At 42.2% G+C, this 16,653-nt stretch overlaps 2 long non-coding RNA genes and 1 other non-coding gene across 5 annotated transcripts in view; 1 reads left to right on the top strand and 2 right to left on the bottom strand.

Moving 5' to 3' along the window:
* Positions 1-125: 125 nt before the first annotated feature.
* Positions 126-10,124, bottom strand: LOC117027465 (uncharacterized). 2 transcript variants are annotated; one of them, XR_004423928.1, is made up of 3 exons: positions 10,068-10,124; positions 6,497-6,587; positions 126-2,423 (listed from the first exon to the last, which is right to left on the bottom strand). It is a non-coding gene; the product is annotated as an uncharacterized LOC117027465 (long non-coding RNA). The 2 variants fall into 2 exon arrangements; XR_004423927.1 differs by lacking the exon at positions 10,068-10,124 and adding an exon at positions 8,674-9,830.
* Positions 10,125-13,755: 3,631 nt separating this feature from the next.
* LOC117027464 (uncharacterized) overlaps positions 13,756-16,653 on the top strand; it is a 58,994-nt gene continuing 56,096 nt past the window's right edge. The window contains exons 1-2 of one of the 2 annotated variants that reach the window (XR_004423925.1): positions 13,756-14,858; positions 16,182-16,546. This is a non-coding gene — a long non-coding RNA (uncharacterized LOC117027464). The remainder of the gene's footprint in view (positions 14,859-16,181; positions 16,547-16,653) is intronic. The other variant, XR_004423926.1, reaches the window with a different exon arrangement.
* TRNAR-UCU (transfer RNA arginine (anticodon UCU)) lies at positions 14,249-14,333 on the bottom strand. The gene is given in 2 exon segments: positions 14,249-14,284; positions 14,297-14,333. It is a non-coding gene; the product is annotated as a tRNA-Arg (tRNA).

The raw sequence follows: 16,653 nt of genomic DNA, 5'->3' as shown, positions 1-16,653 counted from the left end.
TAAAATTGAATTAAAAGACATTTAGAAAGTGTAAGATTTGCTAACATTCAAAAAGCTTTAAAATAATATCAAAGATAAATATAACAATATCATAATTAACAATATTTTAATTAAGAGGTGTGTGTATGTGTAGGTAGGTAGGTAGGTAGACAGACAAATGGAAATGCCCTTTCGTCAACTGTAAATTCAGGTCCAGAAAATACAGAACTCTGTACAGAGATACGGGGTCTGCTTGTGGCCAGTATAAAAGTCATAGTTGAAACCAAAGGAATGGTACAAGTGTTCTTAGAGCAAATGTATGTTAGTATATATGATCAGAGAGCTAAATGAAGCTGTAAAAGGAACTTAAAAGATAATGAAGACAACCTAGAAAGTTTGGGTTAAAACTGATGAAAAGGGGCCTTCGAAATACCTTACAATCTTGAACAATTTCTAAAATTGCCCATCTTGTCCCAAAATGTTTTTAAGACAGCTTATAAAAAATGTGTACAACACAGCTAGTTTTTTGTTTTAAGTGAGGAAATTATGGGGAGGAAAGTGAGGATGGAAGAAATTAAATGAAGTCAAGATGAAGTTAATAAAACAATTCTGAAACTTAACTGCAACGGTTGATAAGAGGGGGCTTTGAGCTTTCTAGCATCTAACACAAAAAAATCAGTTCTGTGTTCAGTGTTCTGTTATTAGATAAAAACATCGACTTTAGATAAACACCATTATTCCTATTAGTAAGACCTAAGAAAATGTCTCATGGGTCCCCCATAATTAAGGATGTCTGATGAGAGGCCATCCTTGGCTGTCCAGAGGATAAATGGCAGGGTTTTAAAGAAAAGGAAAAGGGGTGAGGGGCAGAGAAGACTGTATAGAAAAGCTCGGTAAAACCTTGAGTAACTTAAATTCATGGGATCCCACTCTTAGAAATAGCAAGTTAGAAGGGAACATGATTATATGAAAAAAATTTTAACACTATTTCTGTAATGTGCAGATACTCATCCAGTTCAGTCTCTCAAGCAATAACTATTGTTCAAAATTACTACTTAAATTTTATTGAAAAGTTTTCAGTAAGGATTTAAACAAAAAATGCTTTCTAGTTAACCAATTCCCCAAGCATCTGACTAATTAAAATGTAAAAGTCATCTTATTGTTACACAATTTAAAAGGGAAATGTTTCCACTTTTAAAAGTGAAGAAGCAATGCTTCCAATTACTAAGAGCTTCCAAGAGGCAGGGTCAGTAGCATGACCTGTAATTAAGTGGCATAAGCAGATGAGTGCTTTATAAAAGAAATGAAATACCTCAAAATGAAATGGGAAATTAGGTAGCAGTAGGGGGAGGTTCTGAAATGAAAAGGGTTATATCAGTAAATACTGAACACTATGAGAAAGGCAAACTACAATGTTTCCCCGAAAATAAGACCTAGCCGGATAGTCAACTCTAATGCGTATTTTGGAGCAAAAATTAATATAAGACCCAGTCTTATTTTACTATAATAAAACCGGATCTTATATAAGACCGGGTCTTATATTAATTTTCGCTCCAAAAGATGCATTAGAGCTGATTGTCCGACTCTGAGCCAGTAGTTTAGGCTCAGGTGATGGGTGGTGCATAGTGTATGTTCGTTCTAGTTACTGCATAACAAATTACCCCAAAATTCAATGACTCAAAACGACCACCGTTTCATTGTAACTCCTGATTCGGTGGGTCAAGGCTTGGCTGGGTGAACTGTGCTCTACGTGATATTGAATGATGTCACTGGTGGTAGTCAGCATGCAGCTAAACAGATCTGGAAGGTCTAAGACGTTTCTCTAACAAGCCTGGCACCATACGATATTCTCTTTTAAAAGTATATCAGTTGAAGTTTTTCTTCAATTGAACAGTATCGCATAAAATTGCTATAAAACCAAAACATGATCCACACCAAAGTGTGGCACTGAAGGCTCTAAGCAATGTTAAATGGGCTCCATATATAGGAAGTGCTACTCCTCACGAGCCTCCTTCCTTGTCACCCCCATAAGGTAAGAGGACTCATCAGATTAAAGTGAGCTCAAGATATTCATGGGGCTGTATTTTCACAAATGAACATGGTTGCTGTGCTAATAGGTCAGAAACCATGTGCAGTCACTTGCCCTCTTAGGGGTCAGGCCTGTCATCCTCTCTTCCAAACAAAGTGGGAAATTGGACTTGGGGCTTTCTTGAGCCAGGCTTTTTCTATAAAAGGTAAGGGAAGATGGGTTGTTTCATCACGGCTTACCTGAGAAGTCCTGCAATCGGAGTGTTTTTCTAGTTATATGAGTGGTACTTTCTTTCTGATTGGCTGCTCTTCCTTATGGTTACAAACTCCTTGGCAGGTTGCAAAGCAGGGACTGGTAGGATTCAGGCACCAAATTTCTGACCTCGACCCCATGCAACGTACTGAAATTTTGAAGTCTTGTTCATTAAGGGAAGGAAAAGGAAATACGGATGTGAAAACTATGGTTAGATCGAGTCCCAATTACCATATGAATTTTAGCTGTCATGCAGTGAAGAATACTACAAATGACCTTAAAAATGTTCTTTGACCTTTTTAAATGATAGGAAAAAAATATGTACATACAGTCGTCTATATGAAAATAAATTTAATGACATTTTGTTCAGTCTCTTCCTCCTATATCTATTCCCCCACCCCTCTACTCAGGGAAGTTCAGGGGAGTAATGTACTACAACAAACGAGAACACAAAACATACATTGTGGTTAAAATTTTTCTATATCTTAATGTATCATCAGTAAGACTTATTTTTTCCCTGAAATGTATGTATGTGTATACACATTTATATATACCATGTTTCCCTGAAAATACCTAGCCGGACCATCAGTTCTAATGTGCCTTTGGAGCAAAAAGTAATATAAGACCTGGTCTTATTTTAATATAAGACTGAGTATAATATAATAAAATATAAGGTATGTAATATAATACTGGGTGTTATATTAATTTTAGCTCCAAAAACGTTAGAGTTGATGGTCCAGCTAGGTCTTATTTTCAGACCTTATGCAACACGGTGCATATACACACACCAGAATGGCTGAGGCGATGAGTTAGTAGAACAAGTCATGGCTCAATTCTGGAATGTGAAGCTTCATCAAAACCTTGGCTACAGTCTCTTCTAAGTGGTGCTGGAAAAACTGGACAAATACATGTGAAAAAAAAGAAATTGGACCACTTTCTTACACCATATACGAAAATAAAATGAGTTAAAGACTTAATGTAAAACCTGAAACCATAAAACTTCTAGAAGAAAACATAGGCAGTAAACTCTTTGACATAGGTATTAGCAGTGTCATTTTGGATATGTCTCCTTGGGCAAGAGCAACAAAAGAAAAACTAAATAGGACGACATCAAGTTAAAAACTTTGTGCACAGCAAAAGAAACCAAAACGACAAGACAAGTCACTGAATGGGAGAAGACATTCACAAATGATACATTTGATAAGGGGTTAATATCCAAACTATGAAAGGAACTTAACACAGTTTAACACAAAAAAATCCAGTTAAAAAATGGCAGAGGACCAGATACGTCTCCCAAGAGGACATACAGATGGCTAACAAACACGAAAAGATGAGCTCATCACATCACTAATCAGTGAAATGTAAATCAAAATCCACAATGAGCTACCACTTCACTCCTGTCAGAATGGCTAGCATCAATAAATCAACAGATAATAGGTGTTGGCGAGGATGTGGAGAAAAGGGAACCCCTCATACACTGTTGGTAGGACTGTAAATTGGTGCAGCAACTATGGAAAACAGTATGGAGATTTGATATTTAAAAATAAAGCTGCCATATGATCCAGCAATTCCGTTGCTGGGTATGTAGCCAAAGAAAAATGCACCCCTATGTTCACTGCAGCATGGCTATTTCTAATAGTCATGATAATGGGAGCAACCTAGGGCCCATCAACAAATGATGAATGGATAAAGACATGTATTATACACGTATGCATGTAAAACAATATTACTCAGCAATAAAAACGAATGAAATCTTGCCATTTGCAACAACCTTTAGGTTGGACCTAAAGGGTATTATGCTAAATGAAATTAAATTAATAGAGAAATACAAATGCCATATGGTTTCACTTATGTGTGGAATCTAGGAAAAAACGCACACAAATGAACAAAGTGAAACAAACAGACCCATAGATAGAGCTGACGGTTGCCAAAGGGAGGGGGTGGGGGAATGAGAAGGAGGAAAAGAACTGGAATTTATCTGTAACATCTTCCCTTCCAGCCAAATCTGCCACTTCCCCCAGGTTCAGCTATTGACAAGGTCATCACAGAAGCAGCCTTGATCTGAATGGTAGGTGTGTCGATCAGTAGTGAAATGAAAGGATATTAACTGGCCCACTGCCTTTCCCTGTGCCTTGGTGATTGCTGGATGGATCACAACTTCAGCCCTTTTTATATTTTACCTGACTGTAGTCCTTTAAGGTCGACTCTTGGTTTTTCCTTTAGTGAAATCATTATCCTGATTTAGCCAAAGGTGTGTATGAATCAAGATGACCCTACAGTTCCCAAACACAATTTCATCAATTCCAGTAACCCTCATTTTCACTCCGCCTCAGCCAATCACTATCATGCCCTTAGACTCATTACTTAAAACTGTTCAATGGTTAGGATTCTGAACTCTCACTATCCCAATCTCTGTTAGACTTCCCTCAGTCCCCTCTCTAACCCAACCTTGGCTGCAGTTTGGAATTACCTGCAGTGGCTTCAAAAATACAGATGCCTGGGCCCCACTCCCAACGATTGTGGACTCAAGCATTTCAGCCACTTATTCTTCCAGCCCTCCGTCCCCATCAGGATACATTTTCCCCTAACCAATCTGGACCAAACTGGTCAAACAAATTCTTTGTATACCCTACTAGTCTCGTTCTCTCTGTTACTCTCACCTGCCAATATCAGCCAGGGAAATCCCCACTATTCCTTATCCATCCAGATTACTGAGATTTGGGGAAATACCATGAAGCTACTGACTTTCAGCCGGGCTTCCACTGCTGCTCCACCATTCTTTTATTCAATTCTGGTGACTTCTCACCAAATTCATTCATTCATTCTGCAAGTCAGTCAGCCAATCACCACAAAATTGAATCCTATGCATTATTTAAGCGCCAGGCTACACCAGTAAAGAGCCTCTACACCCGAGGAGCTCATAGGAGATAAAAAGCATGCTCACATTCTCCCCAGGGTCCCCCAGCACCCACTCCTACCCTCAGCCGATCACTGTCTCCTCCTTCACTCAACCAGCCAAAACCATCTGACTAAGGCTGCCTTAACTCCTGGTGACTCCATGTGTCTAGAGAAACTATTTGTGCACGCATCCCAACTGCTATAAGTGCCTTTTTCCCCTCAGTCTTCATCTTTTCTGACCAGGAAATGTTAGACACTGCTGACCTTTCCTTCTTGACGCACCAGCTTCTCTTGGCTTCTGCAGGATGATAAACTTCTGTTTTTATCTCTCTTCCTTCACTGATTTTCTTACTCTGCCCACCACTTGTTGGTTTCCCGTAATGCCTGCCCTCTTACCTTCTTTCTCTATACTGACTTGAATATCTTCTTCCTCTCCTTCAGCTTCTGCTCTCACCTCTCTGCAAAAAAAACTCCAAAGTCTCCATCCTTTTATCTCTACACACCTGCTCCAGACACACATTTCCAATTAATGGTGTGATACGCCCATCCAGGTAGCACGAAGTCATCTCAAACTCAACATATCCAGAACCAGACACACCATGTTTCTGAGATAGTTAGGTAAGTGCTTAGCACCATGTCTGGAACATAATAGGAACTCAAAGGAAAGCTACAATTTCCCTGTTCTCCATCCTTCCCCCCACCCCCATTGTGGGAGTCTCTCAAACAGTTTTAATGATGCCTTTCTACATTTTTATCTTCTATGGCCCACCTCTGCTTAACAAAACATGTAGAAACCCCTATATTCAAAATCTGATATTCAAGACCCTCTATAAAATGCCACCACAGATTTATGTTCACCGTTCCGCTGCTCATGCCCCAACTTCATTTGTGCTGGTCGTTTACCTGTCTCTCTGCTCTGCTCTGGATTGCAGGAAACTACACTTCCCAGATTCCCTTGCCAACTGCCTACCCACTGAGACAATGACCTAAGACTGAATTTTCTCCACTGATGTACTCCACTGATACTTGTGAAATTCCCATTTGACTATGCTTATTTTTATTTTATTTTGTATTTAACAAACACCTATATAGCCCTTAGTGCCAAGGCACTATTTTAAGGACTTATAAATACAACTTAGGTACACACACATATAAAATATATGTATACAACAATTTAGGTAAACAGGTAAACCTATGAGATAGGTGCTACTCATCATTTTATAAGTGAAGAAACTGAGGCACAGAGAGGTTAAATAACCTGCCTAAGGTCACAGAGCTAGCAATTATAACTCTTTGTCGTACTTTTATTTTAGCCATGCGTTACAGCTATTAGCATACCTGTTTCAGCATCACCAGCGGAAACTGATGCACTTTCCCCCTTTCTTTTACAGTTATAGAACACATGATTTTTAGCTGAGAATGTGGCCACCTGGGGAAATAAAGCATAGAATACGAGTGAAAGTGGTATGTGCAACTTCTGGGAAGTGTCCTTCAAAGAAGCATGAGCTTGGGGTGGGGCTAGGTCCCTTTATCTTCTCCCCACTCACTAGTATGTTGACCTGATGGCACCGGCATAAGCAATCATGGAACCTGGTGGGAGCTGCATTTTGAGGAAAGAATAGGGAGCCTGGATCTCTCACGATCAAGTAGCTGCCATTTCCTGGAGTTTCACATGAGAGAACAGAAACCTCTATCTTGCCAAATCCACTGATATTTTGAGTTTCCTGTCACTAATAGCCAAAGATGATCCTAATTAATGACATCACCAAGCCATGGCTCTCTGTCCCTCACTAGGGTGAACTCTAAGAAAATGCGATTGATCTCACTCATCTTTGTATTTCCTTCCAACATGGTTCCTTGCACAAAGTCAGTACTCAAAAAAGAGATCGAATTGAAGGTGAATGAGGTTATAAAATATTTTTTAAGTGCTGATATAGAGATCAGAAGGAAGCTGTAATGAAACTACTCCTGGCCACTGGTCTTTAGAGTCTGTATTGACCATAGCAGCAATAAGACAGGAGCGTCTCCACCCTTTGGGGTCGCTCCCAATTTGTCAGTACCTTCCTGGAATCCTGGGTGTATGAGGCAGAGCTGTACAAGAGATCACAAAGAAAATAGGTCTTCAAACATGAGCACCTTCACTTTTCCCTTCTCCACCTTCATGCTTTTATCTCTGCCCTCTTCCTACTTGCCCCCAAAGAGCAGGCATTTTTTCCCCATTATTCCTAGGCTGATCCTTTCACCTGAACTCCCATAACGTCTTTGCATCATAATTTTTTCATCTATAAAATAGGGTAATTCATATTTGTTAGGATTTGGGAGGTAATTAAATGGCAAGTGTTAAATAAAGTTGCTGGCAGAAAGCAGGTGTTTAGAAAAATGTGAGATATTTCCCTTTTCCTGACACCCCTCTCCTCTAGAGGAAACCTGCTCCATTTGTTCTTGGAGGTAACACTTTCTCCTGGTTTTCTTCTTCTCTGGCTACCCTCTTGGTCTCTTTGAAGACATTCTTTGCCTCCTTCAAATGTCTGTGCTCTGGGTTTCTGTCCTCAACTGTCATCTCATTAGACAGTCCCTGCAGAATCTCCTCTTTGTCCCAAGTTTTAAGTCCCATCTGTAGGATAATGAATTTCAAGTCTCAAGCCTAGATTGGTCTCCTGAGCTCCAGATCTCCTCTTCTTTTCCTTCACTCTCTTTCTGCATACCTACCTTCTGTTAGTTCTTTCACTCAATACATATTTATTAAGAGCTTGCTATGTGCTTGGCATTGCATAGCCAACTGCCAACTACATCTCCAGGATATTCCATAGAGACCTCAAACTCAACACATGCAGATCTTTTTCCCCCAAAACCCACTTCTCTCTCCTTCGTTGTCTCGGTGACTATTTTAGCATTCAACCAACTGCCCTAATTAGAAATGGGAGTAGGGTTTCCAGGCGGGAATTCCCATCCATTCTCAGGAATCTTTTTCGCTTTCCCATTCTGGAATCCCGAGATATAAACTGTTCTGTTCTCCATGAAGAATCGTTTCCACAAAGTGACGGCCGATACTACCAACCACCTGGGTTCAAGGAGCAGATTTTCCCAATTTCCCAACCAACTTTTCTTGGGATTTGGGAACGGAAAAGCGGAAAAAATTCCCAAGAACAGGAGGGAATTCCCACCTGGAAACCTTAGTGATTAATAGGAAAAATGTCCAAGAGATACACTGTGAGTAGTACGTTTATTTCCCATTGTGGGTATTACTGGGTTCAAGGAGCCGATTTTCCCGATTTCCTGACCAACTTTTCTCGGGATTCGGGAACGGGAAAGCGAAAAAAATTCCTGAGAATGGGCGGGAATTCCCACCGGGAAACCCTAAATGGGAGGCTTTTGTGACTATTCCCTCACTCTCCTCTCTATATCCCTTAATTCATCAAGTCCCATCACTTCACCCTCCCTTGATATCTCCAATTAGTACACTTACCCGTCTCCCCAAACCACCTCCCTAGTTCCAGCCCTTCTCATTTTTTTACCTAGATGACTCCAACCGCCCTGCATTGGTATTCTGGCCTCCAGTCTTGTGCTTTTCCAGCTGGGATCCATACTGCAGCCAGAGGAGTGATACAAGTTACAGCTAATCACAACTGCTTCCGCCCTAAAAGCTACTCAGTGAGTTTCCATCAGGGTAAAGTCCACACTCAACATGGTGTACAAGACTTCTGGACTCAGTGCCCGCTGGAATCACTCAGAGACACCTTGTTCACACGCTTCACTCACTAGGAGGAGCTACTGACGGGTGTATTTATGGCAGAGATCCAGCATGTAACAGTGTAAGGGGATCAATACATGTTTGTTAAATGAAGTTAGGAAAATCTTTAATGGATAAGCAATGTCAGGGCTGCCTATATGCAAGTGATCCAAGAAAAGGCATAAAATACTTTTCCCCCCTTCCTCATTAGCATTACAGTTTTTATCTTTAGCTTTTTTAAAACTAACTTTTTTAGTAAAGGATAAGGTAGGCTTATTATGAAAAAGACTCCAACATTACAAAGAGGTATACAGTAAAAAGGGAGGCCCCGCCCTTCACACCACTGCCCCCACTGCGCCAGCACTGTTAACTGTATCTTTCCAGAAATGTTCGATGCACACAAAATTATAGTACTACATGTTATTACTATTAATATTAGCATTATTTAACACAAATGGAGTCATATTAAACATATTCAACTTGCATATCAGCTTTTTTCATTAATCTTGGACATTTTCCCGTAATATTATAGATCTTCCTCATTTTTTAAAGGTCCACATTCTCCTCAATTATATGACTCTACCACTCTCTCTTCAAATACATCATTAATTGGTAGGCATCAAGTTATTTCCAGTTTGGGGCCATTCTAAACAATGCTGCATTTATGGTAGATAATTAAATGTCAATCTTTTGGAATATGCAAAAATTGCAAATTAGAATATTAAAATAAATATACACCACAACTAAGCAGGATTCATTTCAGGAATATAAGAAGGGTTGGATATTAGAAAATATGTTAATATATTACACAATAGATCAAAGGAGAAAACTCTCCATCGATGACTGATAAATAGGGATAGATACTCTAATTTGATAAATGTGTGTATGTGCGCACATGTGTGCGTGCCCACACCAAAAGCTACCGTGATGCTTAGTGAAGAAACATTCCCATAAGGTCAGGAACAGGAAAGTTAGCTCACTGTGACCATTTTTGTGAGAAACTAACATCTTCTTGAGGTACTAACTGATGCTATTACAAGAGAAACAAGATGAGGCATAAAAATTACAAAGGAGAAGGTAAAATTATCATTCACCCTCCCTTCAAAATATATTTCCAGAAAACACAATCAACTGAAAAATGATCTTTTCTTTTAAAAAACTGAGATATAATTCACATACCATCTGTGGGGACAGAGTCCCAGAGAGCAGTTTCCAGGCTCTCGACCTCACATGGAAAGGTGCTGGCTCAGGTAGTAGATGGCCGTCAGCTGTAACCAGTTAGCCATTAGCCACTGACATAACCGCCACGGCTAAGCTAGCAAGTGCGGATTGCAGTTAGCAAGTGGGTCGGTTGGCAGAGAAGCAGATGGCAGGTTGTGGATCGTGTGGCTCCTGCTTCCTGTGTCCAACCCAGCCACCAGCGAGAATGTAATGATTGGTATGACTCCCCTATCTGTGGCTCCGTGGGTGTTCCTTTTTGGCCTCACCACATCCTGCGTTCTTGTGCGGGGAGCGGGAGCTGAGACCCTGCATGACACCATACCATCACCCCTTTAAAAAGTGCACAATTCCGTGGGTTTATGTGTGGTCAGAGTTGTGCAATTATCCCCATTATTCCAGAACACTTTCATCACACACTCCCCCCGCCCAGAAAAACCCCATACCCATTAGTAGTCACTTCCCATTCCCTTACTCCCAGTACCTGGCAACCACTAATTTACTTTCTGTGCCTATGGAGTTGCCTGTTTTGTTTATTTAATATACGGTTGACCTTTGAACAACAAAGGTTTAAACTGCGTGGGTCCACTTAAACGCAGATTTTTTTCAATAAATACCTGTAACGTTCGGAATCTATTGATGTGGTGGGACGACTGTATGCGTTGGTCTACACCGTTTTATATAGGGGACCTGAGCAGTTTGATCCTGCAAGTTTTGGGGGCTCAAAAGTTAGGGCTCAACGCCCTAACCCGTGCATTTTTCAAGGGTCAACTGTAAATGGAATCATATAATATGTGGTCTTCTGTGACTGGCTCCTTTCACAAGGAGAACACTGGCATAATGTTTTCAAGGTTTTTCCATGTGGCAACACAAATCGGTACTTCATTCATTTTATCGATGAATAATATAATAACATAATATAATATGAATATCCCATATTTTGTTTGTCCATTCATCCGTTGATAGATATTTGGGTTGTTTCCACTTTTTGGCTATTAAGAATAATACTGTAGGGTGGCTGGTTAGCTCAGTTGGTTAGAGCACGGTGCTAATAACACCAAGGTTGCTGGTTCAATCCCCGCATGGGCCACTGTGAGCTGTGCCCTCCTTAAAAAAAAAAAATAATACCACTATGAACAATGATATACAAGTGTAAACATACATTTTCAGTTCTCTTGGGTATATACCTAGGAGTGGAATTGCTGGGTCATATGGTAACCCTATTTTTAACTTTTTGAGGAATTGCCAAACTGTTTTCCAAAGCGACTGTACCATTTTACATCCCCACTGGCAATGTATGAGGGTTCCAATTTCTCCACATCATTGCCAATACTTGTTATTGTCTGTCGTTTTTTTATTATTATTATAGTCATCCTGATAGGTACGTAGTGGTATCTCATTGTGATTTTGAACTGAAAAAATATTTAAATGGTTGGATAGTTCAGTAAGATAGGTGGATATAAATTATTTAATGTATCAAAAGCCTTCATATACACAAACCATAACCAGTTAGAAAATGTAATGAAACAAATGATCCAAACCAAAAAAAAGTTTTTTAAAGTCAAGATATATATATATAAAGAAAACTTTAACACACTCTTGATGAGCACAGAAGAAGAGCTGAGCAAATGGAAAGGAATAGGTGTTCTTAAAAAAGAAAAAAAGATTTCCCCTACTACTCTTAAATGGGAAGACTCAACATCATAATTAGTTCAATTCTCCCTATATTAATCTATAAACAACACGACTACAACACAAATACCTCCTAATATTAGAGCCAGACTAGCTGTAACTATAGCTCATATAAAAGACAATACAGAATTACAGTTTTATCCACAGATCCAGCCTTCCTGGGTTCCCATCCTGGTATGCTGCTTATTATTAGCTTGGACAAGTTAGTGAAATCTCTGTAGCTCACATGCCTCTTCCATGAAAGGGGATAATAATACCTACCTGGTAGGGTTGTCAGAGGATTACACACGTTAAAATGCATAATACACTTAGAATAGTACCTGGTATATAACAAATGCTATATAAGTGCTAATTATTAATAATATGTGGAAAAAATAATTCAAAAATAGGTTAAAACAAAAGTCTTTAAAAAAGAGTTATGAAGGAGGACTTGCCCTACTAGAATATTAAAATAGAACAATTCTGGTGAATCAGAATTAAGACAGCACAATGGAATAGAAGAGAGGATCCAGAAACCCAAATGCATATGAGAATTTAGAAAATGATAAAGGGAGCATTTCAAATTAGTGTAGAAAAGGAGGAGCGTTCATTATCAGAGATTCTTGGACAAAATTTCCACTTCACTACTTATACAAAAATACATTCCAGATGAAGTGATGATTTAGGTATAAAAATAAAACCATAAAAACACTAAAATAAAACATGATGAAATGATTTAATAACCTGAGTGCTGTATAACCCCAAACCTAGAAGCCATAAAAGACTGATAAATCCAAATATATGAATTTCTGTAAGACAAAAAATAAAATACCATAAACCAAAATCAAAAGACAAACAACCAAGGAAAGAATAATGATAACACATATCACAAAGGGTTGGTTTCCTTAATACATAGAGAACTCGTACAAACCAATAAGAAAATGACCAATGACGCAATAGAAAAATAAGTAAAACTCAAGAACAGATAAATCACAAAAAGGAAATACAAATTATTTCACATATGAAAAGATGCTCATATTCACTCATAATGAAGACATGAATTCAAACTACTACTAGAAATCTTTTTTCACCTGTTTGGTGACATGTGGGTGTGGGGAAATAGGTACTCTCACATTGCTGGTGAGAGTAAAATGGGTACAATCTCTATGAGAGCAATTTGGCAAGACCTGTCAAAGAATGCACAAACAAACCTTTGACCCAGCAGTTCAACTTCCTAGGAGGCTATACTACGTATATATTTGCACTTGTGTATAATAATGTAAGCGCAAGGATGTTCACTAAAGCATTGTTTGTAATAGGAAAATACTGTATACTTAAATGTCCAACTCTTGGGGGCTGTTAAATCATCATGATACATATGTACAATGGAACAGGCTGCTCTACCTGCCTTAAGTGAAAGAGCAAGTGTAGCATACTACCAATCGGGTATCACCTATGTCACTAACATCAATAAACATACAGCGAGATAATATAAAAATGCTGAGACACGCATAAAATCTGACAGTATTTCCAAGAAACAATTTTCACTAATGGCGTATAGAGAGAATTGCAAGGCTGGGGTATGGGAACAAGGATGTTTACTTTTCCCTGTACCTTTTTTTGACAATTTTGGGTTTTGTATTTTTTGCGTGAAATTAAGCTTGTTTGTTGCAATGAATTTTTAAAACTCCATTCATTAATTTATTTGCATTTAGCGAGGTGGAACGCTAATCTTGCCCCAAGCTATGAGTTGTCAGGAGAAGACGTGTTAAGACGTTCATCTTTCCCTGGAGGAGCTGGCAGGCGGAGTGGACCGCCGACCTCTGCCCTGGCATCATTGGGCAGGGGTGCGGACATTCTTATCGGAAATAAGAGATTGTTGGGCCCCACCCTGATTGACTGAATTAGAGTCCCGGAGTGACGCCCAGGCGTCTGCATTCCTGCGAGGACCCCACTGGGATTCAGGTGGGTGACAATTTTGAAGCCTTCTCGGCGGGAGGGGCAGTCAGCCGGCAGAGCGAAGCAGCACAGGGTGTAGGTGCGTTTTGCCCTCCTTCCCTCGTTCGTCCCTAGGAGCCACCGTCGTGCTCCCGGCGAAGGGGTGTTACCCTGGGGCGTGGGGGCAGCTCTCCCGGAACATCTGAGACCCCGTCCTCCCCCGCGCTGTCCTTTGAGCCACAACAGCGAGGCCTCGCTGGGTCGCCTCCGGGTGCCGCTCTTCCCAGTACCTGGATCAGGGTCCTAGTGGGCGGGGCCCAGCCCCTTAACCACCGAGCCGGGGTAGCTGAGGGGTAGGGGCGGGAGGCAGGGCACAGGACCCACGCGATTGACTACAGGTGAAAGGGCCGCCGAAGCCCAAAGCTGAGCGGGAAGAGAAAGGGAATGGGAAGCGAGTTACACCGTCTAGGAAAAGGAGAGTACGCGGATAAATGATAGGGATAGAAAATAAGTTACAGGAGGAAAAACTACTACGACTCCGCCGGGACTCGAACCCGGAACCTTTGAATGCCTTCAGCCTCTAGAAGTCCAATGCGCTATCCATTGCGCCACGGAGCCACCTGTTGGAGTTTTTGCGCATCTGCTATATTAAACCAGAGGCAACGGCCCGGCGCCCTTCCAACCGCCCCTTCAGATGTAGCTCATGGCAGCTGCCACCAAACGTGAGCTGTAAGCGCCCGTCTTCCCGCAGCGACTGCCTTTCAACCAGATCAGCGAGCGCCGCGAGCGAAGGGACGCCGCGAGTCGGCCGCGTCCCGGCGGGTCCATCTGAGGGCAGTCTCAGCCTGGCCTCCGACCCGCCCAAGCCGACCTACCCAGTGGCGCACAACAAATCACTCCCGAGCTCTCCCTCCCCTGCTCCCTTCCTGACGGAGCGCCCCGCCTACCGGGTCTCTGCGGCCCCGGCGGAGCAGGCCGTAGGTCGGCCGTTGCGCCGTTAAGCCAGGCGGGTAACACCGTGCACTTACGTCGCACCTTTTAGCGGCCGATCGCGAGCGGCGGCCCCTCGTGGATTCCGGGCTCTTCCCTGGTCGCCCGTGGCCGAGACCCGCTGCTGCGAGCGCGGGCCGCGGCGACGTCTGTGTGAGTGCTTGTGCGTGTTTATTTGCGCGGGGCTCGGTAAAACGGGGTTTGGGTTGCATTTTGCTCCCCACAGACCCAGAGCCGAATTTCTGAGGCATCCGGGCCCTGGTGGATTGAGGGGGGCGACGCGCCCCGCACCGCAGCATCCTCGGAGAGCTCGTCCAAGCGCCCGGAGCTGCCTCCGCTGGCGCCGCGCAGCCGCTCCAAGCCCGCGCTTCCGGAGCATGCGGCTGCGTGGGCGGCAGCCGTGAGGGTGACTACGCGCGTGGGGGCGCCGAGAGCATGCGTGGGCGGGCGGGCGTGGGGTTTCCCGGGGGTGGCGCACTACGGAGCCAAAGGCTGCTCGGAATAGCGAGGTCGCTACAAATCAGGGGAGTGATTTCGGAGAGGTGGGGGCTCTTGAATGCCCCAGTAATCCTCATCGGTACAACCCCAAAGCACCCTGAAATAGATCATCTAAATAAAAACGGCGTGGTTGCTATGCAACCACCGCTGCAAGACAAAACCCCTCGCCTCTGGCTCCAATCAGCCTGCCGCTTTCCGTGCCCCGCCTGCGTAGAAATTGCGGAGCTGCGACTCGGCGCATTCTTCAGGCCAGTCCACAGCCCTCGTCTGCATCCAACCAAGATAAACCACAGCCTACCCTGTGGTCCACGCAATTTCTCCCTGCCCAGCATCTTGGGGCATCAAAGCAAAGTCGTCTCCATCAGCGTTCTAAATAGGGCAAGGGAGCTCCCAGGAAGTTTCTAGTGTGGTACAGTGTTTCCCTGAAAATAAGACTGGGGCTTATGTTAAATTTTGCTCCAAAAGACGCATTAGGGCTTATGTTCAGGGGATGTCCTCCTGAAAAATCATGCTAGGGCTTACTCTTCGGTTAGGTCTTATTTTCAGGGAAGCAGGGTAGGTATGTGTATATTCGTATTTAATTTAACCCACAACAATGCTATGAGCAGCTACTATTGTCCCCTTTATAAAGAAGGGAAACTGCGGTTAAAAGATGTTAAATGCATTGTGTAGGACTAGCTACGGTCCTACAAAAGTAAGACGGGGTCTTATTCCGTATTCCCCCCAAAAAACACCAGGTCTTATATTAATTTTTGCTCCAAAAGATGTACTGGGGCATATTTTCAGGGTATGTCTTATTTTTTCATGTACAACAACCTGCATTTATTCAAATACTGTCATGTCATCATCTTCTGGAACATCATAATGTACTAAATGTGTCCGTCTGGCTGACGATCTTAACTGGGGCTTATTTTTGGGGAAACACGGTAGTAAGTGTCAAGCACTGTGAAGAATCTGAGATTTTTACCCTCTTTGCAGGCTAACATGTCAAGCTTGCCACAGTTTCATGGATGCTGACAGAACACACCAGACTACTGAACCAGAGATGAAAGACTATTACAGCAAAAGCAGTAGCCAGAGTGTCAACATGTTTGTGTTGGTTCCCTGAACCCCAGAAACTAAGCAGAACTCACAGAAACTAAGCAGATGGGCCCAGATATGTGTTTGCACATAGGTTGCATTACAGGAGAGAAATGCTAAGCTTGGGGATCCCACCATTTTATAGCAAGCAGTAAGCAAGCCTGCTCTTTGTCCCATAGGGAGACATTCCCTCATCTCTCAAGGTTGCTCACAGCAAGAATATGCAAGAACGGGGAAGGCCGATGGCATTGTCTCTCCATACAGTAAGTGGCAGAATCCTGATTGATGCCGGGCCTGTTTGTTTCATTTCACCGTTATATAAATAAAGTTCCTTGACATCATGCATTTTATGTTTAACATTGTTTTGTCC

The sequence above is a fragment of the Rhinolophus ferrumequinum genome, chromosome 9 (genome assembly GCF_004115265.2).
Source record: "Rhinolophus ferrumequinum isolate MPI-CBG mRhiFer1 chromosome 9, mRhiFer1_v1.p, whole genome shotgun sequence".
In the NCBI taxonomy this organism is placed as follows: Eukaryota; Metazoa; Chordata; class Mammalia; order Chiroptera; family Rhinolophidae; genus Rhinolophus; species Rhinolophus ferrumequinum.
Note: the sequence above shows the minus strand (reverse complement) of the source record. Positions and strands in the feature narration are given on the sequence as shown.